At 50.1% G+C, this 22500-nt stretch overlaps 1 protein-coding gene across 1 annotated transcript in view; it reads left to right on the top strand.

Moving 5' to 3' along the window:
• Positions 1 to 22500, top strand: part of LOC106603937 (ubiquitin domain-containing protein 2) — a 74408-nt gene that overhangs the window by 42231 nt on the left and 9677 nt on the right. The window lies entirely within an intron of this gene.

Here is a 22500-nt window from a genome sequence, read left to right as displayed (position 1 = left end):
ACACACAGACATCTCTCTATCTGTCCCCTCTCTGTCATAGTGTAACACTGACACACGATAAGACACACAGACATCTCTCTATCTGTCCCCTCTCTGTCATAGTGTAACACTGACACACGATAAGACACACAGACATCTCTCTATCTGTCCCCTCTCTGTCATAGTGTAACACTGACACACGATAAGACACACAGACATCTCTCTATCTGTCCCCTCTCTGTCATAGTGTAACACTGACACACGATAAGACACACAGACATCTCTCTATCTGTCCCCTCTCTGTCATAGTGTAACACTGACACACGATAAGACACACAGGCATCTCTCTCTTCAGTGTGACTCTCTATTAACGTCACATCTAGACCTTTATCTCTCTGTCATCTCTTCATCTACTTCCTCTCTCTGCGCTATGTCCTCTTTTCTTTTCCATTACCTAATTTTCTCTTGCCTTCTCTCTCTCTCTCTCTTTCTTTTTGGTAAAAGTAGAAGAGTAGTAATGAGTTGCATTTACTGCTTCCTTTCACCAATCAGAGGTCTTTATATTGGGAGGGAGTAATTTTGTCCACCAGCAATTGTGGCCATTTTGGAAAGAGAGAGAAGTGCAGTGAGATCTTTGGTGACCACAGAACCTGGGTTGAACATCTCATCCTAAGGTCCCTGTTACTATCCTGGGCAGGGTCCCTGTTACTATCCTGGGCAGGGTCCCTGTTACTATCCTGGGCAGGGTCCCTGTTACTATCCTGGGCAGGGTCCCTGTTACTATCCTGGGCAGGGTCCCTGTTACTATCCTGGGCAGGGTCCCTGTTACTATCCTGGGCAGGGTCCCTGTTACTATCCTGGGCAGGGTCCCTGTTACTATCCTGGGCAGGGTCCCTGTTACTATCCTGGGCAGGGTCCCTGTTACTATCCTGGGCAGGGTCCCTGTTACTATCCTGGGCAGGGTCCCTGTTACTATCCTGGGCAGGGTCCCTGTTACTATCCTGGGCAGGGTCCCTGTTACTATCCTGGGCAGGGTCCCTGTTACTATCCTGGGCAGGGTCCCTGTTACTATCCTGGGCAGGGTCCCTGTTACTATCCTGGGCAGGGTCCCTGTTACTATCCTGGGCAGGGTCCCTGTTACTATCCTGGGCAGGGTCCCTGTTACTATCCTGGGCAGGGTCCCTGTTACTATCCTGGGCAGAGTCCCTGTTACTATCCTGGGCAGGGTCCCTGTTACTATCCTGGGCAGGGTCCCTGTTACTATCCTGGGCAGGGTCCCTGTTACTATCCTGGGCAGGGTCCCTGTTACTATCCTGGGCAGAGTCCCTGTTACTATCCTGGGCAGGGTCCCTGTTACTATCCTGGGCAGGGTCCCTGTTACTATCCTGGGCAGGGTCCCTGTTACTATCCTGGGCAGGGTCCCTGTTACTATCCTGGGCAGGGTCCCTGTTACTATCCTGGGCAGGGTCCCTGTTACTATCCTGGGCAGAGTCCCTGTTACTATCCTGGGCAGGGTCCCTGTTACTATCCTGGGCAGGGTCCCTGTTACTATCCTGGGCAGGGTCCCTGTTACTATCCTGGGCAGGGTCCCTGTTACTATCCTGGGCAGGGTCCCTGTTACTATCCTGGGCAGGGTCCCTGTTACTATCCTGGGCAGAGTCCCTGTTACTATCCTGGGCAGGGTCCCTGTTACTATCCTGGGCAGGGTCCCTGTTACTATCCTGGGCAGGGTCCCTGTTACTATCCTGGGCAGGGTCCCTGTTACTATCCTGGGCAGGGTCCCTGTTACTATCCTGGGCAGGGTCCCTGTTACTATCCTGGGCATTGGATTCTCCTTAGAGTAGACCAGAGGAAAGACTGCCCCCTACTGGCCGTCCAACAGCCCTTACTGTAGAGTAGACCAGAGGAAAGACTGCCCCCTACTGGCCGTCCAACAGCCCTTACTGTAGAGTAGACCAGAGGAAAGACTGTCCCCTACTGGCCGTCCAACAGCCCTTACTGTAGAGTAGACCAGAGGAAAGACTGTCCCCTACTGGCCGTCCAACAGCCCTTACTGTAGAGTAGACCAGAGGAAAGACTGTCCCCTACTGGCCGTCCAACAGCCCTTACTGTAGAGTAGACCAGAGGAAAGACTGTCCCCTACTGGCCGTCCAACAGCCCTTACTGTAGAGTAGACCAGAGGAAAGACTGCCCCCTACTGGCCGTCCAACAGCCCTTACTGTAGAGTAGACCAGAGGAAAGACTGCCCCCCTACTGGCCGTCCAACAGCCCTTACTGTAGAGTAGACCAGAGGAAAGACTGTCCCCTACTGGCCGTCCAACAGCCCTTACTGTAGAGTAGACCAGAGGAAAGACTGCCCCCTACTGGCCGTCCAACAGCCCTTACTGTAGAGTAGACCAGAGGAAAGACTGTCCCCTACTGGCCGTCCAACAGCCCTTACTGTAGAGTAGACCAGAGGAAAGACTGTCCCCTACTGGCTGTCCAACAGCCCTTACTGTAGAGTAGACCAGAGGAAAGACTGTCCCCTACTGGCCGTCCAACAGCCCTTACTGTAGAGTAGACCAGAGGAAAGACTGCCCCCTACTGGCCGTCCAACAGCCCTTACTGTAGAGTAGACCAGAGGAAAGACTGTCCCCTACTGGCCGTCCAACAGCCCTTACTGTAGAGTAGACCAGAGGAAAGACTGCCCCCTACTGGCCGTCCAACAGCCCTTACTGTAGAGTAGACCAGAGGAAAGACTGCCCCCTACTGGCCGTCCAACAGCCCTTACTGTAGAGTAGACCAGAGGAAAGACTGTCCCCTACTGGCCGTCCAACAGCCCTTACTGTAGAGTAGACCAGAGGAAAGACTGTCCCCTACTGGCCGTCCAACAGCCCTTACTGTAGAGTAGACCAGAGGAAAGACTGTCCCCTACTGGCCGTCCAACAGCCCTTACTGTAGAGTAGACCAGAGGAAAGACTGCCCCCTACTGGCCGTCCAACAGCCCTTACTGTAGAGTAGACCAGAGGAAAGACTGCCCCCCTACTGGCCGTCCAACAGCCCTTACTGTAGAGTAGACCAGAGGAAAGACTGTCCCCTACTGGCCGTCCAACAGCCCTTACTGTAGAGTAGACCAGAGGAAAGACTGTCCCCTACTGGCCGTCCAACAGCCCTTACTGTAGAGTAGACCAGAGGAAAGACTGTCCCCCTACTGGCCGTCCAACAGCCCTTACTGTAGAGTAGACCAGAGGAAAGACTGTCCCCCTACTGGCCGTCCAACAGCCCTTACTGTAGAGTAGACCAGAGGAAAGACTGTCCCCTACTGGCCGTCCAACAGCCCTTACTGTAGAGTAGACCAGAGGAAAGACTGCCCCCTACTGGCCGTCCAACAGCCCTTACTGTAGAGTAGACCAGAGGAAAGACTGCCCCCTACTGGCCGTCCAACAGCCCTTACTGTAGAGTAGACCAGAGGAAAGACTGTCCCCTACTGGCCGTCCAACAGCCCTTACTGTAGAGTAGACCAGAGGAAAGACTGTCCCCTACTGGCCGTCCAACAGCCCTTACTGTAGAGTAGACCAGAGGAAAGACTGTCCCCTACTGGCCGTCCAACAGCCCTTACTGTAGAGTAGACCAGAGGAAAGACTGTCCCCTACTGGCCGTCCAACAGCCCTTACTGTAGAGTAGACCAGAGGAAAGACTGCCCCCTACTGGCCGTCCAACAGCCCTTACTGTAGAGTAGACCAGAGGAAAGACTGTCCCCTACTGGCCGTCCAACAGCCCTTACTGTAGAGTAGACCAGAGGAAAGACTGTCCCCTACTGGCCGTCCAACAGCCCTTACTGTAGAGTAGACCAGAGGAAAGACTGCCCCCTACTGGCCGTCCAACAGCCCTTACTGTAGAGTAGACCAGAGGAAAGACTGTCCCCTACTGGCCGTCCAACAGCCCTTACTGTAGAGTAGACCAGAGGAAAGACTGTCCCCTACTGGCCGTCCAACAGCCCTTACTGTAGAGTAGACCAGAGGAAAGACTGCCCCCTACTGGCCGTCCAACAGCCCTTACTGTAGAGTAGACCAGAGGAAAGACTGTCCCCTACTGGCCGTCCAACAGCCCTTACTGTAGAGTAGACCAGAGGAAAGACTGTCCCCCTACTGGCCGTCCAACAGCCCTTACTGTAGAGTAGACCAGAGGAAAGACTGCCCCCTACTGGCCGTCCAACAGCCCTTACTGTAGAGTAGACCAGAGGAAAGACTGTCCCCTACTGGCCGTCCAACAGCCCTTACTGTAGAGTAGACCAGAGGAAAGACTGCCCCCTACTGGCCGTCCAACAGCCCTTACTGTAGAGTAGACCAGAGGAAAGACTGTCCCCTACTGGCCGTCCAACAGCCCTTACTGTAGAGTAGACCAGAGGAAAGACTGTCCCCTACTGGCCGTCCAACAGCCCTTACTGTAGAGTAGACCAGAGGAAAGACTGTCCCCTACTGGCCGTCCAACAGCCCTTACTGTAGAGTAGACCAGAGGAAAGACTGCCCCCTACTGGCCGTCCAACAGCCCTTACTGTAGAGTAGACCAGAGGAAAGACTGTCCCCTACTGGCCGTCCAACAGCCCTTACTGTAGAGTAGACCAGAGGAAAGACTGTCCCCTACTGGCCGTCCAACAGCCCTTACTGTAGAGTAGACCAGAGGAAAGACTGCCCCCTACTGGCCGTCCAACAGCCCTTACTGTAGAGTAGACCAGAGGAAAGACTGTCCCCTACTGGCCGTCCAACAGCCCTTACTGTAGAGTAGACCAGAGGAAAGACTGTCCCCTACTGGCCGTCCAACAGCCCTTACTGTAGAGTAGACCAGAGGAAAGACTGTCCCCTACTGGCCGTCCAACAGCCCTTACTGTAGAGTAGACCAGAGGAAAGACTGCCCCCTACTGGCTGTCCAACAGCCCTTACTGTAGAGTAGACCAGAGGAAAGACTGTCCCCTACTGGCCGTCCAACAGCCCTTACTGTAGAGTAGACCAGAGGAAAGACTGTCCCCTACTGGCCGTCCAACAGCCCTTACTGTAGAGTAGACCAGAGGAAAGACTGCCCCCTACTGGCCGTCCAACAGCCCTTACTGTAGAGTAGACCAGAGGAAAGACTGCCCCCTACTGGCCGTCCAACAGCCCTTACTGTAGAGTAGACCAGAGGAAAGACTGTCCCCTACTGGCCGTCCAACAGCCCTTACTGTAGAGTAGACCAGAGGAAAGACTGTCCCCTACTGGCCGTCCAACAGCCCTTACTGTAGAGTAGACCAGAGGAAAGACTGTCCCCTACTGGCCGTCCAACAGCCCTTACTGTAGAGTAGACCAGAGGAAAGACTGTCCCCTACTGGCCGTCCAACAGCCCTTACTGTAGAGTAGACCAGAGGAAAGACTGTCCCCTACTGGCCGTCCAACAGCCCTTACTGTAGAGTAGACCAGAGGAAAGACTGTCCCCTACTGGCCCAACCTGTTTATCTTCACAGGCGGTCTCTCGACAGGACCCAACCTGTTTATCTTCACAGGCGGTCTCTCGACCGGACCCAACCTGTTTATCTTCACAGGCGGTCTCTCGACCGGACCCAACCTGTTTATCTTCACAGGCGGTCTCTCGACCGGACCCAACCTGTTTATCTTCACAGGCGGTCTCTCGACCGGACCCAACCTGTTTATCTTCACAGGCGGTCTCTCGACCGGACCCAACCTGTTTATCTTCACAGGCGGTCTCTCGACCGGACCCAACCTGTTTATCTTCACAGGCGGTCTCTCGACCGGACCCAACCTGTTTATCTTCACAGGCGGTCTCTCGACCGGACCCAACCTGTTTATCTTCACAGGCGGTCTCTCGACCGGACCCAACCTGTTTATCTTCACAGGCGGTCTCTCGACCGGACCCAACCTGTTTATCTTCACAGGCGGTCTCTCGACCGGACCCAACCTGTTTATCTTCACAGGCGGTCTCTCGACCGGACCCAACCTGTTTATCTTCACAGACAGCGTCCCTAACTAATGACAGGAACACAGGTCCCTGGCCGTGTGGTTGGAATAATGTTGGTGAATGTATTCCCTTTCTAGATGGATGACTTTACTGCTGAGAGGCAGAATATCACCAATGTTTCCTGGTGTATCTGTGGAGCTGCCTTAATGCGCACCACACACACACACACACACACACACACACACACACACTCCTCTTCATAAAGTTGAAAACACTGGCTGCACATTGCCTCTTCTTTATGTCATGATATATCACCAGTAGTGTAATATGGTTATCACACAGTATTCCTGTTTCAAAGTTGTACAGCAGCTTTTAGATCGTGTCTGGGAAGCTCTCAGCAAGGTTACCTACGCTACCTGAGTGCCTGCTTCAGAAAATGGATTTGGCCAAGAGGTATTGTAACCCTCCTCTCCAGAGCCCGTTCTCTCCCACAGTCGCTCCATTGTGCACTGAGACATCCTTATCTCCCCCGCCAATCGGTGGCCATTTTGGCTCAGACAGGGTGTCACTGGTTTGGTGTAAATCAAAAATGTGTATATCCCCTTGTCCAGATTAGCTGGGTTGGGTGCTGAGACCTGCTGTCAGTGTCTCCTGAGAGAGCAGAGGTAAACCCCTTCTATTACACAGCATTCACTGGCAGACAGACAGTTTCATCGACAGGGCTGTAGTGGAGCAGGTTGAGAGCTTCAAGTTCCTTGGTGTCCACATCAACAACAAACTATCATGGTCCAAGCACACCAAGATAGTTGTGAAGAGGGCACGACAAAACCTATTCCCCCTAAGGAGACTGCCCCCCCCCTCTTTTACGCTGCTGCTACTCTGTTATTATCAATGTAAAGTCACTTTAATAACTCTACCTACATGTTCATTTTACCTCAATTACCTCGACTGGTATCCCTGTATAAAGCCTCGCTATTGTTATTTTACTGCTGCTCTTTAATTATTTGGAGAAAAAAATCTGGGTGGTAGGTAGTCTAGTGATTAGAGTGTAGGGGTGGTAGGTAGTCTAGTGGTTAGAGTGTAAGGGGGGTAGGTAGCCTAGTGGTTAGAGTGTAGGGGGGGTAGGTAGTCTAGTGATTAGAGTGTAGGGGCGGTAGGTAGCCTAGTGGTTAGACCATAGGGGTGGTAGGTAGCCTAGTGGTTAGAGTGTATTCGCGGTAGGTAGCCTAGTGGTTAGACCATAGGGGTGGTAGGTAGCCTAGTGGTTAGAGTGTAGGGGGGGTAGGTAGCCTAGTGGTTAGAGTGTAGGGGCGGTAGGTAGCCTAGTGGTTAGAGTGTAGGGGCGGTAGGTTGCCTAGTGGTTAGAGTGTAGGGGGGCAGGTAGTCTAGTGGTTAGAGTGTAGGGGCGGTAGGTAGTCTAGTGGTTAGAGTGTAGGGGGGGTAGGTAGCCTAGTGGTTAGAGTGTAGGGGGGCAGGTAGCCTAGTGGTTAGAGTGTAGGGTTGTAGGTAGTCTAGGGGTTAGAGTGTAGGGGCGGTAGGTAGCCTAGTGGTTAGAGTGTAGGGGTGGTAGGTAGCCTAGTGGTTAGAGTGTAGGGGGGGGTAGGTAGCCTAGTGGTTAGAGTGTAGGGTTGTAGGTAGCCTAGTGGTTAGAGTGTAGGGGGGGCAGGTAGCCTAGTGGTTAGAGTGTAGGGGGTGGTAGGTAGTCTAGTGGTTAGAGTGTAGGGGGGGCAGGTAGTCTAGTGGTTAGAGTGTAGGGGTGGTAGGTAGTCTAGTGGTTAGAGTGTAGGGGTGGCAGGTAGCCTAGTGGTTAGAGTGTAGGGGGGTAGGTAGCCTAGTGGTTAGAGTGTAGGGGGGGCAGGTAGCCTAGTGGTTAGAGTGTAGGGTTGTAGGTAGTCTAGTGGTTAGAGTGTAGGGGGGGTTGGTAGTCTAGTGGTTAGAGTGTAGGGTTGTAGGTAGCCTAGTGGTTAGAGTGTAGGGTTGTAGGTAGCCTAGTGGTTAGAGTGTAGGGGTGGTAGGTAGCCTAGTGGTTAGACCATAGGGGTGGTATGTAGTCTAGTGGTTAGAGTGTAGGGGTGGTAGGTAGCCTAGTGGTTAGAGTGTAGGGTTGTAGGTAGTCTAGTGGTTAGACCATAGGGGTGGTAGGTAGTCTAGTGGTTAGAGTGTAGGGGTGGTAGGTAGCCTAGTGGTTAGAGTGTAGGGTTGTAGGTAGTCTAGTGGTTAGACCATAGGGGTGGTAGGTAGCCTAGTGGTTAGAGTGTAGGGGGGGCAGGTAACCTAGTGGTTAGAGTGTAGGGGGGGCAGGTAGTCTAGTGGTTAGAGTGTAGGGGGGTAGGTAGTCTAGTGGTTAGAGTGTAGGGGGGGCAGGTAGTCTAGTGGTTAGAGTGTAGGGGGGTTGGTAGTCTAGTGGTTAGAGTGTAGGGTTGTAGGTAGCCTAGTGGTTAGAGTGTAGGGTTGTAGGTAGCCTAGTGGTTAGAGTGTAGGGGTGGTAGGTAGCCTAGTGGTTAGAGCGTAGGGGTGGTAGGTAGTCTAGTGGTTAGAGCATAGGGGTGGTAGGTAGTCTAGTGGTTAGAGTGTAGGGGGGGTAGGTAGTCTAGTGGTTAGAGTGTAGGGGGGTAGGTAGTCTAGTGGTTAGAGTGTAGGGGGGGCAGGTAGTCTAGTGGTTAGAGTGTAGGGGTGGCAGGTAGTCTAGTGGTTAGAGTGTAGGGGGGGTAGGTAGTCTAGTGGTTAGAGTGTAGGGGGGGTAGGTAGCCTAGTGGTTAGAGCGTAGGGGTGGTAGGTAGCCTAGTGGTTAGAGTGTAGGGGGGGCAGGTAGTCTAGTGGTTAGAGTGTAGGGGTGGCAGGTAGTCTAGTGGTTAGAGTGTAGGGGGGTAGGTAGTCTAGTGGTTAGAGTGTAGGGGGTGTAGGTAGTCTAGTGGTTAGAGTGTAGGGGGGTAGGTAGTCTAGTGGTTAGAGTGTAGGGGTGGTAGGTAGCCTAGTGGTTAGAGTGTAGGGGGGTAGGTAGCCTAGTGGTTAGAGTGTAGGGGGGGCAGGTAGTCTAGTGGTTAGAGTGTAGGGGGGTAGGTAGTCTAGTGGTTAGAGTGTAGGGGGGTGGGGCAGGTAGTCTAGTGGTTAGACTGTAGGGGCGGGGGCAGGTAGCCTAGTGGTTAGAGTGTAGGGGGGGTAGGTAGTCTAGTGGTTAGAGTGTAGGGGTTGTAGGTAGCCTAGTGGTTAGAGTGTAGGGTTGTAGGTAGCCTAGTGGTTAGAGTGTAGGGGTGGTAGGTAGCCTAGTGGTTAGAGTGTAGGGGGGGCAGGTAGCCTAGTGGTTAGAGTGTAGGGGGGGTAGGTAGCCTAGTGGTTAGAGTGTAGGGTTGTAGGTAGTCTAGTGGTTAGACCATAGGGGTGGTAGGTAGCCTAGTGGTTAGAGTGTAGGGTTGTAGGTAGCCTAGTGGTTAGAGTGTAGGGTTGTAGGTAGCCTAGTGGTTAGAGTGTAGGGGTGGTAGGTAGCCTAGTGGTTAGACCATAGGGGTGGTATGTAGTCTAGTGGTTAGAGTGTAGGGGTGGCAGGTAGCCTAGTGGTTAGAGTGTAGGGGGGGTAGGTAGTCTAGTGGTTAGAGTGTAGGGGTGGTAGGTAGCCTAGTGGTTAGAGTGTAGGGTGTAGGTAGTCTAGTGGTTAGACCATAGGGGTGGTAGGTAGTCTAGTGGTTAGAGTGTAGGGTGGGGGGGGGACAGGTAGTCTAGTGGTTAGAGTGTAGGGGGGTAGGTAGTCTAGTGGTTAGAGTGTAGGGGTGGTAGGTAGCCTAGTGGTTAGAGTGTAGGGGTTGTAGGTAGTCTAGTGGTTAGACCATAGGGGGTGGTAGGTAGCCTAGTGGTTAGAGTGTAGGGGGGGCAGGTAACCTAGTGGTTAGAGTGTAGGGGGGCAGGTAGTCTAGTGGTTAGAGTGTAGGGGGGTAGGTAGTCTAGTGGTTAGAGTGTAGGGGGGGCAGGTAGTCTAGTGGTTAGAGTGTAGGGGGGGTTGGTAGCCTAGTGGTTAGAGTGTAGGGGTTGTAGGTAGCCTAGTGGTTAGAGTGTAGGGGTTGTAGGTAGCCTAGTGGTTAGAGTGTAGGGGTGGTAGGTAGCCTAGTGGTTAGAGTATAGGGGTGGTAGGTAGTCTAGTGGTTAGAGTATAGGGGGGGTAGGTAGTCTAGTGGTTAGAGTGTAGGGGTGGTAGGTAGCCTAGTGGTTAGAGCGTAGGGGTGGTAGGTAGCCTAGTGGTTAGAGTGTAGGGGGGCAGGTAGTCTAGTGGTTAGAGTGTAGGGGTGGCAGGTAGTCTAGTGGTTAGAGTTTAGGGGGGTAGGTAGTCTAGTGGTTAGAGTGTAGGGGGGGTAGGTAGTCTAGTGGTTAGAGTGTAGGGGGGGTAGGTAGTCTAGTGGTTAGAGTGTAGGGGTGGTAGGTAGCCTAGTGGTTAGAGTGTAGGGGGGGTAGGTAGCCTAGTGGTTAGAGTGTAGGGGGGGCAGGTAGTCTAGTGGTTAGAGTGTAGGGGGGTAGGTAGTCTAGTGGTTAGAGTGTGGGGGGGGCAGGTAGTCTAGTGGTTAGACTGTAGGGGCGGGGGGCAGGTAGCCTAGTGGTTAGAGTGTAGGGGTGGTAGGTAGTCTAGTGGTTAGAGTGTAGGGGTGGCAGGTAGCCTAGTGGTTAGAGTGTAGGGGGGGCAGGTAGTCTAGTGGTTAGAGAGTAGGGGGGGAAGGTAGTCTAGTGGTTAGAGTGTAGGGGCGGCAGGTAGTCTAGTGGTTAGAGTGTAGGGGCGGTAGGTAGCCTCGTGGTTAGAGTGTAGGGGCGGTAGGTAGTCTAGTGGTTAGAGCATAGGGGTGGTAGGTAATCTAGTGGTTAGCGTGAAGGGGGGGAAGGTAATCTAGTGGTTAGAGTGTATGTGTGCTAGGTAGTCTAGTGGTTAGAGCATAGGGGTGGTAGGTAATCTAGTGGTTAGAGTGTAGGGGGGTAGGTAATCTAGTGGTTAGAGCATAGGGGGTAGGTAATCTAGTGGTTAGAGTGTAGGTAATCTAGTGGTTAGAGCGTAGGGGTGGTAGGTAGTCTAGTGGTTAGAGCATAGGGGTGGTAGGTAGTCTAGTGGTTAGAGTATAGGGGTGGTAGGTAGTCTAGTGGTTAGAGCATAGGGGTGGTAGGTAGTCTAGTGGTTAGAGCATAGGGGTGGTAGGTAATCTAGTGGTTAGAGTGTAGGTAATCTAGTGGTTAGAGCGTTGGGCCAAATCCCCAAGCTGACAAGGTAAAAATCTGTCCTTCTGCCCCTGAACAAGGCAGTTAACCCACTGTTCCTAGGCTGTCATTATAAATAAGAATTTGTTCTTAACTGACTTGCCTGGTTAAATAAATAAAAAAAATTGGGTTTATGGTATTTTTCTTAAAACTGCTTTGTTGGTTAAGGGCTTGTAAGTAAACATTTGACTGTAAAGTCTACACCTGTTGTATTGTATTAGCATGTGACAAATACATTTTGATTTGATGGTTTGATTTCATTTAAATGTGAGTAATTTAGCAGACAGAGCGACTTAAAGTAGTGAGTGCATACATTTGTGTATTTATTTTAAAAAAATACTGGTTCCCTGTGGAAATTGAACTCACAACCCAGACATTGGAAGCGCCATGCTCTATCAACTGTGCCACAAGAGACCCAGGCAGGCAGGCAGGCAGGCAGGCAGGCAGGCAGGCAGGCAGGCAGGCAGGCAGGCAGGCAGGCAGGCAGGCAGGCAGGCAGGCAGGCAGGCAGGCAGGCAGGCAGGCAGGCAGGCAGGCAGGCAGGCAGGCAGGCAGGAATCTCACAAGCAGGTATCTTTCTCTTTGTTTGTCTCTCTCTCCTCTCTCTAGCTCCTCTCTCTCTCTTTCTCTCCCTTTCTCTCTCTGTCTCCCTCCGCTCTCTCTCTTCCTCCTCTCTCTCTCTTTCCCTCTCTCTCTCTCTACCTCATCTCTCTTTCCCTCTGTCTCTCTACCTCCTCTCTCTCTCTTTCCCTCTCTCTCTCTCTACCTCCTCTCTCTCTCTTTCCCTCTCTCTCTCTCTACCTCCTCTCTCTCTCTTTCCCTCTCTCTCTCTACCTCCTCTATCTCTCTTTCCCTCTGTCTCTCTCTCTCTCTTTCCCTCTCTCTCTCTCTTTCCCTCTCTGTCTCTCTCTACCTCCTCTCTCTCTCTCTCTCTTTCCCTCTCTGTCTCTCTCTACCTCCTCTCTCTCTCTCTTTCCCTCTCTGTCTCTCTCTACCTCCTCTCTCTCTCTCTTTCCCTCTCTGTCTCTCACACACAAAGGAAATTCAAATCACCAGGGTTCAATCCATGTAGAATATGTCCTCCTCTCAGCTGTCTCCTGACATTGCTGTCAGGCCGTCCCGTGTGTTACCACGTAGATTCAGTCTTCCTTTTGTCTTGTCGACATTTCTGACTGCTAGACTAGTCAAAATCAATACACACAAACTAGTTCATAACTGTAATAGGACCTGTTTGGTTATGACAGGGTCAGTTGACACTGTTCCAGGGTCAGTTTTCCCTCCGGGGCATTTCTTTTAGACACGCCAGTCCTGGACCCGTATCCACACAACTGTCTCTGAGTAGAAGTACTGACCTAGGATCAGTTTAGCCTTTAAATGAATCAGATTGTATGGACAGATCTATTGACAGATACTATTAGACTCTTTGTGGATACGGGCCTCGTTCTACAATGAGTTGGCTGGAACTACAAAGTTAAATATGGCCTGACATGATTATGAGTTACACCTGTATAACCCAGCACATCATCCCCCTCCAGATCTGCTGTCTGACACGGATGCTGAAACGAGGCCTGGCTATTTAGGGTATGCTCATGACCTCCAGAGAGAGAGAGAGAGAGAGAGAGAGAGAGAGAGAGAGAGAGAGAGAGAGGACAGAGAGACAGAGAGAGAGAGAGAGAGAGAGAGAGGGACAGAGAGACAGAGAGAGAGAGAGACAGAGAGAGAGAGAGACAGAGAGAGAGAGAGAGACAGAGAGAGAGAGGGACAGAGAGAGAGAGAGACAGAGAGAGAGAGAGAGAGAGAGAGAGAGAGACATGGTTGTTTTGAAAGGCAGGCAGGGAGACAGAAAAGCAGGCAGGCAGGTTGACAGACAGTCAGGGAAACAGACAAGCAGGCAGGCAGGGAGACAGACAGTCAGGGAGAAAGACAGGTAGACAGGGTGACAAGCAGGCAGGGAGACAGACAGGCAGGGAGACAGACAGGCAGGCAGGCAGGCATGCAGGGAGACAGACATGCAGGGAGACAGACATGCAGGGAGCCAGACAAGACAGACAGACATGCAGGGAGCCAGACAAGACAGACAGACAGGCAGGGAGACAGACAGGCAGGCAGGCAGGGAGACAGACAGGCAGGCAGGCATGCAGGGTAACAGACAGGCAGGGAGACAGACATGCAGGGAGCCAGACAAGCAGGGAGGCAGACAGGCAGGGAGGGAGACAGACAGGCATGCAGGGAGGCAGACAGGGAGACAGACAGGCAGGGAGTCAGGCAGACAGGCAGGGAGACAGACAGGGAGTCAGACAGGCGGGAAAACGGGACAGACAGACACTCAGAATGACAGATGGACTGACAGACAGCTTAGTGACATGTATGTTTCCAGGTGCAGGCTGTGGCTCAGTGTTCTCTGATGACTGCAGTTGGTGTGACCCAAGAGGAGCCCAGGACCCTTGAGCCGTCTGCTCTGCTGTCATGTTCTCTTACGCCACCTGGAGGAATGGACGAGCAGAACACTAGGCTTCATCTCAACAGATCTGTGGGGGCTCTGGGGCGAGGCCTAAAGCTCTGACTCAGTCAAGCTTCAACTTTTAATGTGACGTACACAAGTACAGTGAAATGCCTTTCTTGCTCGTATCTAAACCCAACAATGCAGTAATCAATATCAATGTAGTACTAAACATAACAAGGTACCACATCTTCCTGGAACTGAGTCACGTTCACCCTGGCTCACCTGTAACATTTAATATCAAACCATTCAGAGTGTAAATAGTGATTTTTACTGAGTAATTCAGAGTCGTGGTGGAGGCTGTGAGGTGGTCTGGTTCTGAATGTGAGAGTAGAGCACAGCCCCTGTTGAGGACAGCCTCGTGGGGGGCAGCCTCATGGAGCACAGCCTCGTGGTGGACAGCCTCGTGGAGCACAGCCTCGTGGAGCACAGCCCCTGTTGAGGGCAGCCTCGTGGAGGACAGCCTCGTGGAGCACAGCCCCTGTTGAGGGCAGCCTCGTGGAGCACAGCCTCGTGGAGCACAGCCCCTGTTGAGGGCAGCCTCGTGGAGGACAGCCTCGTGGAGCACAGCCCCTGTTGAGGACAGCCTCGTGGAGCACAGCCTCGTGGAGCACAGCCCCTGTTGAGGACAGCCTCGTGGAGGACAGCCTCGTGGAGCACAGCTCCTGTTGAGGGCAGCCTCGTGGAGCACAGCCTCGTGGAGCACAGCCTCGTGGGGGGCAGGCTCTCCTCTTTCATGTGTGCCCCTGTGGCCGGCGGGTGGGGTGTGTGTGTGTGTGTGTGTGTGTGTGTGTGTGTGTGTGTGTGTGTGTGTGTGTGTGTGTGTGTGTGTGTGTGTGTGTGTGTGTGTGTGTGTGTATTTATACAGTGATACAAACTGCTAGCTGAAAGGTTAGTTCTCTCCCGGGTTCCACTTCTAAGTGTCAGCAGCACAGGTGGATCAAAGACCACCTCGCCGTCTCCGCTAAATATAGGACCCCGCTGAGAGGTCACAACACTGCCTGATTAGAAACTCCTCCACTGCATCCTGTATTCACACTGTAGCAGATCCCTCCTGCTCCCTGTAATCACACTGTAGCAGATCCCTCCTGCTCCCTGTATTCACACTGTAGCAGATCCCTCCTGCTCCCTGTATTCACACTGTAGCAGATCCCTCCTGCTCCCTGTATTCACACTGTAGCAGATCCCTCCTGCTCCCTGTATTCACACTGTAGCAGATCCCTCCTGCTCCCTGTATTCACACTGTAGCAGATCCCTCCTGCTCCCTGTATTCACACTGTAGCAGATCCCTCCTGCTCCCTGTATTCACACTGTAGCAGATCCCTCCTGCTCCCTGTATTCACACTGTAGCAGATCCCTCCTGCTCCCTGTATTCACACTGTAGCAGATCCCTCCTGCTCCCTGTATTCACACTGTAGCAGATCCCTCCTGCTCCCTGTAATCACACTGTAGCAGATCCCTCCTGCTCCCTGTATTCACACTGTAGCAGATCCCTCCTGCTCCCTGTATTCACACTGTAGCAGATCCCCCCCACTACACTGAGCATTACACTGCAGTAAACTCAACAGCACCAGAAACAGTCCCCTCACTACAGCACCAGAAACAGTCCCCTCACTACAGCACCAGAAACAGTCCCCTCAGTACAGCACCAGAAACAGTCCCCTCACTACAGCACCAGAAACAGTCCCCTCACTACAGCACCAGAAACAGTCCCCTCACTACAGCACCAGAAACAGTCCCCTCACTACAGCACCAGAAACAGTCCCTCACTACAGCACCAGAAACAGTCCCCTCACTACAGCACCAGAAACAGTCCCCTCACTACAGCACCAGAAACAGTCCCCTCACTACAGCACCAGAAACAGTCCCCTCACTACAGCACCAGAAACAGTCCCCTCACTACAGCACCAGAAACAGTCCCCTCAGTACAGCACCAGAAACAGTCCCTTCACAGCACACTGCAATCAATCCATCAATCAATCAATCAAATTTTACTTATAAAGCCCTTTTTACAACAGCCGATGTCACAAAGTGCTATACAGAAACTCAGCCTAAAACCCCAAACAGCAAGCAATGCAGATATAGAAGCACGGTGGCTAGGAAAAACTCCCTAGAAAGGCAGGAACCTAGGAAGAAACCTAGAGAGGAACCAGGCTATGAGGGGTGGCCAGTCCTCTTCTGGCTGTGCCAGGTGGACAGAGAAGGCTCTGAGGGGTGGCCAGTCCTCTTCTGGCTGTGCCAGGTGGACAGAGAAGGCTCTGAGGGGTGGACAGTCCTCTTCTGGCTGTGCCAGGTAGAGATTATAACAGAACATGGCCATTTAATTCCATATTGCTCTTCAAGATGTCCATAAGTTCATAGACGACCAGCAGGGTTAAATAATAATCACAGTGGTTGTAGAGGGTGCAACAGATCAGCACCTCAGGAGTAAATGTCAGTTGGCTTTTCATAGCTGAGCATTCAGAGATCGAGACAGCCAGTGCGGTAGAGAGAGAGTGGAAAACAGCAGGTCCGGGACAAGGCAGCAGGTCCGGGACAAGGCAGCATGTCCGGTGAACAGGTCAGTGTTCCCTGGCCGCAGGCAGAACAGGAGCAGCAGCACGGCCAAGTGGACTGGGGGCCTGAGGCATGATTCTATGGCTCAGGTCCTCCGCGAGGGGACGGACAGAGAGAGAGAGAAAGAATGAGAGGGAGAATACTTAAATTCACAAAGGGCACCAGATAAGACAGGAGAATTACTCCAGATATAACAGACTGTCTCTAGCCCCCCGTTACACAGACTGTTGCAGCATAGATACTGGAGACTGAGACGGGTGGTTCTGGGGACACTGTGGCCCCGTCCAACGATACCCCCGGACAGGGCCAACCCTACCAACTTTGCCAGTCTTCGTCTCTCTCATGGATAGGCAGACCATTCCAGAAAAATGGAGCTCTATGGGAGAAGCCCTGCCTCCAGCTGTTTGCTTAGAAATTCCATGGAGAATAATTTTTTTAAACTAGGCAAGTCAGTTAAGAACAAATTCTTATTCATGTTGAAAGTCTACCAGGGAGCAGTGGGTTAACTTCCTTGTTCAGGGGCAGAACGACAGATTTTTACCTTGTCAGTTCAGGGATTAGATCCAGCAACCTTTCAGTTGCTGGCCCAACATGCTAACCACTAGGCTAACTACCGCCCCGATATAGTAAGGAGGCCTTCACCTTGTGACCGTAGCGTACGTGTAGGTATGTACGGCAGGACCAAATCGGACAGACAGGTAGGAGCAAGCCCATGTAATGCTTTGTAGGTTAGCAGTAAAACCTTGAAATCAGCCCTTGCCTTAACAGGAAGCCAGTGTAGGGAGGCTAGCACTGGAGTAATATGATCACATTTTGGGGTTCTAGTCAAGATTCTAGCAGCCGTGTTTAGCACTAACTGAAGTTTATTTAGTGCTTTATCCGGGAAGCCGGAGAGTAGAGCATTGCAGTAGTTTAATCTAGAAGTGACGTTTTTCTGTGTCATTCTTTTACAAAAAGTTTCAGATTTTTGCAATGTTACGAAGATGGAAAAAAGCTGTCCTTGAAATATTCTTGATATGTTCGTCAAAAGAGAGATCAGGGTCCAGAGTAACGCCGAGGTCCTTTATTTGAGATGACTGTACAACCATCTAGATGAATTATCAGATGCAACAGAAGATCTCTTTGTTTCATGGGACCTAGAACTAGCATCTCTGTTTTGTCCGAGTTTAAAAGTAAAACATTTTCCGCCATCCACTTCCTTATGTCTGAAACACAGGCTTCCAGGGTCGGCAATTTTGGGGCTTCATCATGTTTTATTGAAATGTACAGCTGTGTGTCGTCTGCATAGCAGTGAAAGTTAACATTGTGTTTCCGAATGACATCACCAAGAGGTAGAATATATAGTGAAAACAAAACGGAACCTTGAGGAACGCCAAAACGTACAATTGATTTGTCAGAGGACAAACCATCCACAGAGACGAACTGATATCTTTCCGACAGATAAGATCTAAACCAGGCCAGAACTTGTCCGCGTAGACCAATTAGGGTTTCTAATTTCTCCAAAAGAATGTCATGATCGATGGTGTCAAAAGCAGCACTAAGGTCTAGGAGCGCGAGGACAGATGCAGAGCCTCAGTCTGACGCCATTAAAAGGTCATTTACCACCTTCACAAGTGCAGTGTCAGTGCTATGATGGGGTCTAAAACCAGACTGAAGCGTTTCGTATACATTGTTTGTCTTCAGGAAGGCAGTGAGTTGCTGCGCAACAGCTTTTTCTAAAATTCTTGAGAGATATGGGAGATTCGATATAGGATGATCGTTTTTTACATTTACCGGGTCAAGGTTTGGCTTGTTTGTATCCACTCACTTCTGTAAGTCGTCACTTGGTATTATGACAGATGAAACATTCCAGTACTGCAGTGAAGGGAGCCTATCACACAGGAACAGAGACATACTGAACTGAAAGCACTTGATACCTCTGCTCCTCCCTTCTTCTGTGGTCTGGTCTCCCTGTGAGACATGGATCTATACAGGCCTATAATATAACAATATAAGCTGGGTGGGAAGAAGTGTCCATGCTGCTGTATCTATAGCATAACTAGTCTCTGGAGATCTAGGGTCCAGGGTCCAGAGTGCCTCCCGAGTGGCGCAGCGGTCTAAGGCACGTCATCACAGTGCTAGAGGTGTCACTACAGACCCGGGTTTGAACCTGGGCTGTATCACAACCGGCCGTGATTGGGAGTATAAAGAGTCAGTGCCACGAAAATGGCAAAGATCCTTCTCAATTGCTTTGGCTCATTTCTTGAAACAGACCGGACGTTCTCAACACTTGGTGTTTTAACCAAAACTAAATTTCCTTCTCATTTAAACAGTCAGTGCCCCCAAAATGCTTCGTCCCTTTGGCATTGTGTAAGCACTGCAAGTCAAAATGTTTAGATGTTTTGTCACTATGGCAGAGGACCATTGAAATATCCCTCATGTCCACCTTTCAGTCTTAGCCCAGTCCTTCATTGACAATGGTTACTGTACTGTTTTTTGTCCAGCTAACAGAATACAATTGTGTATAAAACTGAAAAAAAGAAATAGGATTTTAGGGTAAGAGTAGCCTCCAAGGTTTGACATCACACATTGCACTCATACTGCCAAGGAAATTGTAACCATTATCATTCACACACATAAAGTAACTTCCATACATCAGAGTAAAAGAAAATGTATACAGCATAATATACTGTAATATAAACACACAAACAAAAAACAATGAAAATGATATGCAGCCTACAGTGCTGTAAATAAAGCTGTAGTTTCACAACTAACAGTTCTTCACTGGTCGCTGTCCTCACCCTCCCTCTCCTGGCCACCATCCTCACCCTCCTGGCCATCCACACACTGCTGTCTGTCTGGCCACAGATTCTCGTCCACATCACAGCGTATATTCTCCCTTGCGATGCAACGAGGGAAGAAATGGCGTGCATGTCGCCACCATCCCCTACACTGATCTCCTGTAATACCCTCACACGCAGCGTCCATTGCATGGAGCAGGGACCTCTGATCTTGAGCCCGATGCTCATACACTCTCCACCTCCAAGCGGAGAAATACTCCTCAATAGGATTGAGGAAAGGAGAGTAAGGTGGTAGGAACACCATGACCATCCTTGGATGAGTAGTGAACCAGGCCCTGATGAGCGGGCCACGGTGGAAATTCACATTGTCCCATACAATGACATATTGTGGTAGGTGAGGCCCTACGAGACCTCTCTCATTTTCAGGGATCAAATCAAAATGAAGGCGGTCCAAGAAGATGAGGAGCTTCTGTGTATTGTATGGGCCAAGACTGGGGATGTGAGTGGCCACACCATTCACAGATATGGCAGCACACATAGTTATATTGCCCCCTCGCTGGCCTGGGACATCCGCCGTGGCCCGGTGGCCAATAATATTATGGCCACGTCTTCGGCCCTTGGCCAGGTTGAAGCCAGCTTCATCCACAAACACGAGGATGTGATGGGTCTCGTTTCCTTCCAATGCCATTATTCTCTACAATAGCGTAAAAAGAAAACATCAAATCAGTCATACAGAAGAGTCATACACTACAGTTACAGACAATTACATAGGAATGTTCTATGTTCTCCACAAGTTCAATATGCTACTGGCCACTACTCCAGTGGTTCCAAACCTGGGGTACATGTACCCCTATGCAGAGGTACTACAGGGGGTATTTGACAGAAAGGGGAGGGGGGAAATCATCAATGACTAGACTTACTGAAATGTTACAGTAAAACCCACAGTATTAGATAGATTTACATGGGAGGCACTAATTGCAGCTCTTTGACCCCTTTTCTTATTGTATGTTATATTCTTCAAAATAAGGATTATAATGATAATTGCATCATACAGTAAGCTGCAGTTTTTAGGTGAAATGTTGAAGTCAGATAAATCAAATACTTCCATACCTGGATTACCTGGATACACAAATCAGGTAAAGTGGGTACTGAAGCCAAAAAAGTTTGGGAACCACTGCTTAATTGTAAAAAGGTTATAATGATGGACAACCAGTAACTGACTTACATGTACATACTGGTACCGCAGCTCTTTCACTCTATCAGAGTTCCTCTCAAATGGTAGCCTGTAAATTTGCTTCATTGTCATCTGATGCTTCTTCAATATCCGGTCTATTGTGGAGTTGCTTATAGAGTTGACATTTTGGAATATGGCATTGTCTTGTAGGATTGCAGCGCGGATCTGTCTCAATGTGATGGCATTATTTGCCATCACCATGTTACAGATCTCTTGTTCTTGTTGTTCATTGAGAAGTTTTCCTCTGCCACCCGTGCAAGGTTGTCGTCCAATCCTAGATATAGAAGTCAAAGGACAACACTCCATTCGTAATGTATACCTTATGTATTCCTTACAGAATGAGTTACCTATGTAATTGTATTGTTGTTTTACTTACAGTAACTTTACCACAATTCTAATGCATCACTGCACAGTGACTGGAATACTACTGTAAACTGTATCATCAATACTGTAGAAAATAAACTATTCCAGTTTATTTTCTCCAATGTTTTTCTTGTCATTTTTAGTATCATAACATCTCATTGAGGTAAGATATTACTGTAGGCCTATACACACACACACACACACACACACACACACACACACACACACACACACACACACACACACACACACACACACACTAAATGAATAGGTAAATGTGTAAATAAATATATTTCTTGCTCTATGCACAGTGTCCTGTCCTATACAACATATAATTCCATCATTGACTGACTACATACCTGTTTTCCCTGCGAAAGGTTTGGATGATGGAGGAGACTGTTGAGCGAGGCACATTAGGCTGCACTCGGCGACCTGCCTCCGCCATTGTGAGGCCATGGTTGATGACATGGTCTATAATTGTGACCCGAATTTCATCCGGGACAGCATGGTGTCTTCGTGCTCCTCGGCCTCTTCCCCCTATTCCACCACCACGCACCCTTACTCCTCCTCCTCCTCCTCTTCCTCGAGCAGGCAGTTGCCCTTGTTCATTTACTTGGCCAGGTGCCTCCATGTTCAGGAATTGTACTGGTCCTGCATGGTCAAGCTCTTTACATACATGTTTGGCAGCATTCACAGTCATGGACAGCACCTGTCAGGTAACTAAACATACTGTTTGATTGGTCATCTGAGATGTGTGAAACTCCTCCTTCGTTAGTCTAGTTTCACCTGACTGTCAATTGCTGTAATAAATGTATCAAATGTTCCAAGGGATTCATATATGGTATTCATGGTATTATGTTCTTGACTAATTTTGACAATTGAACAGACTATTGTGCATGTGATGACTTATACAATGAAATGACGCTGACACGTTTTGGAGCGAACAACCATTAGACTGAGAATCAACAATCAGTTTAGATCGATAAGATCTATTCACTTGGAAATGGTGCTAAATGTAGGCTACATGCACTTAATCATTTGCAAAGATGTACTGAGACATTGAGACATGTACTTAGACATTTGCAATTTGATGAAATGAATGAGAAATTCAATTCTGTTGTGAACAATTGCCAAGTGGTTTGGAGGTTTGTCCATGTAGTTTTGAGAATGTAATTTCTGTTTCAAGAAATGAGCCAAACCAATGGAGAAAAACTGTAACTAAATAAAAATATGGACACCTTATTGAGTTACAATACTGTAGCAACATGCAGCCATTATACAGGCTGAACTCTCCATTCAATATTCCACTTGGCTGGTGCCTGGTTTTCCTGCTTGTCAACATTTTATAAGCAGCAGCAGCAGTGTATCTAAAGTGGATTAATGAAACTCTCTCCTCCTCTCTCCAGTCCTGTCCTGTCAGCGCTACTCTTGCTCACAGTCAGTGGGCCTGTGAGAGAGATAACCCACTTTCCTGTGTAGTGGGCCTGTGAGAGAGATAACCCACTTTACTGTGTAGTGGGCCTGTGAGAGAGATAACCCACTTTACTGTGTAGTGGGCCTGTGAGAGAGATAACCCACTTTACTGTGTAGTGGGCCTGTGAGAGAGATAGCCCACTTTACTGTGTAGTGGGCCTGTGAGAGAGATAACCCACTTTCCTGTGTTGTGGGCCTGTGAGAGAGATAACCCACTTTACTGTGTAGTGGGCCTGTGAGAGAGATAACCCACTTTCCTGTGTAGTGGGCCTGTGAGAGAGATAGCCCACTTTACTGTGTAGTGGGCCTGTGAGAGAGATAGCCCACTTTACTGTGTAGTGGGCCTGTGAGAGAGATAGCCCACTTTACTGTGTAGTGGGCCTGTGAGAGAGATAACCCACTTTACTGTGTAGTGGGCCTGTGAGAGAGATAGCCCACTTTACTGTGTAGTGGGCCTGTGAGAG

The sequence above is a fragment of the Salmo salar genome, chromosome ssa04 (genome assembly GCF_905237065.1).
Source record: "Salmo salar chromosome ssa04, Ssal_v3.1, whole genome shotgun sequence".
Lineage (NCBI taxonomy): Eukaryota > Metazoa > Chordata > Actinopteri > Salmoniformes > Salmonidae > Salmo > Salmo salar.
This window is presented reverse-complemented; position numbering and strand designations above follow the sequence as displayed.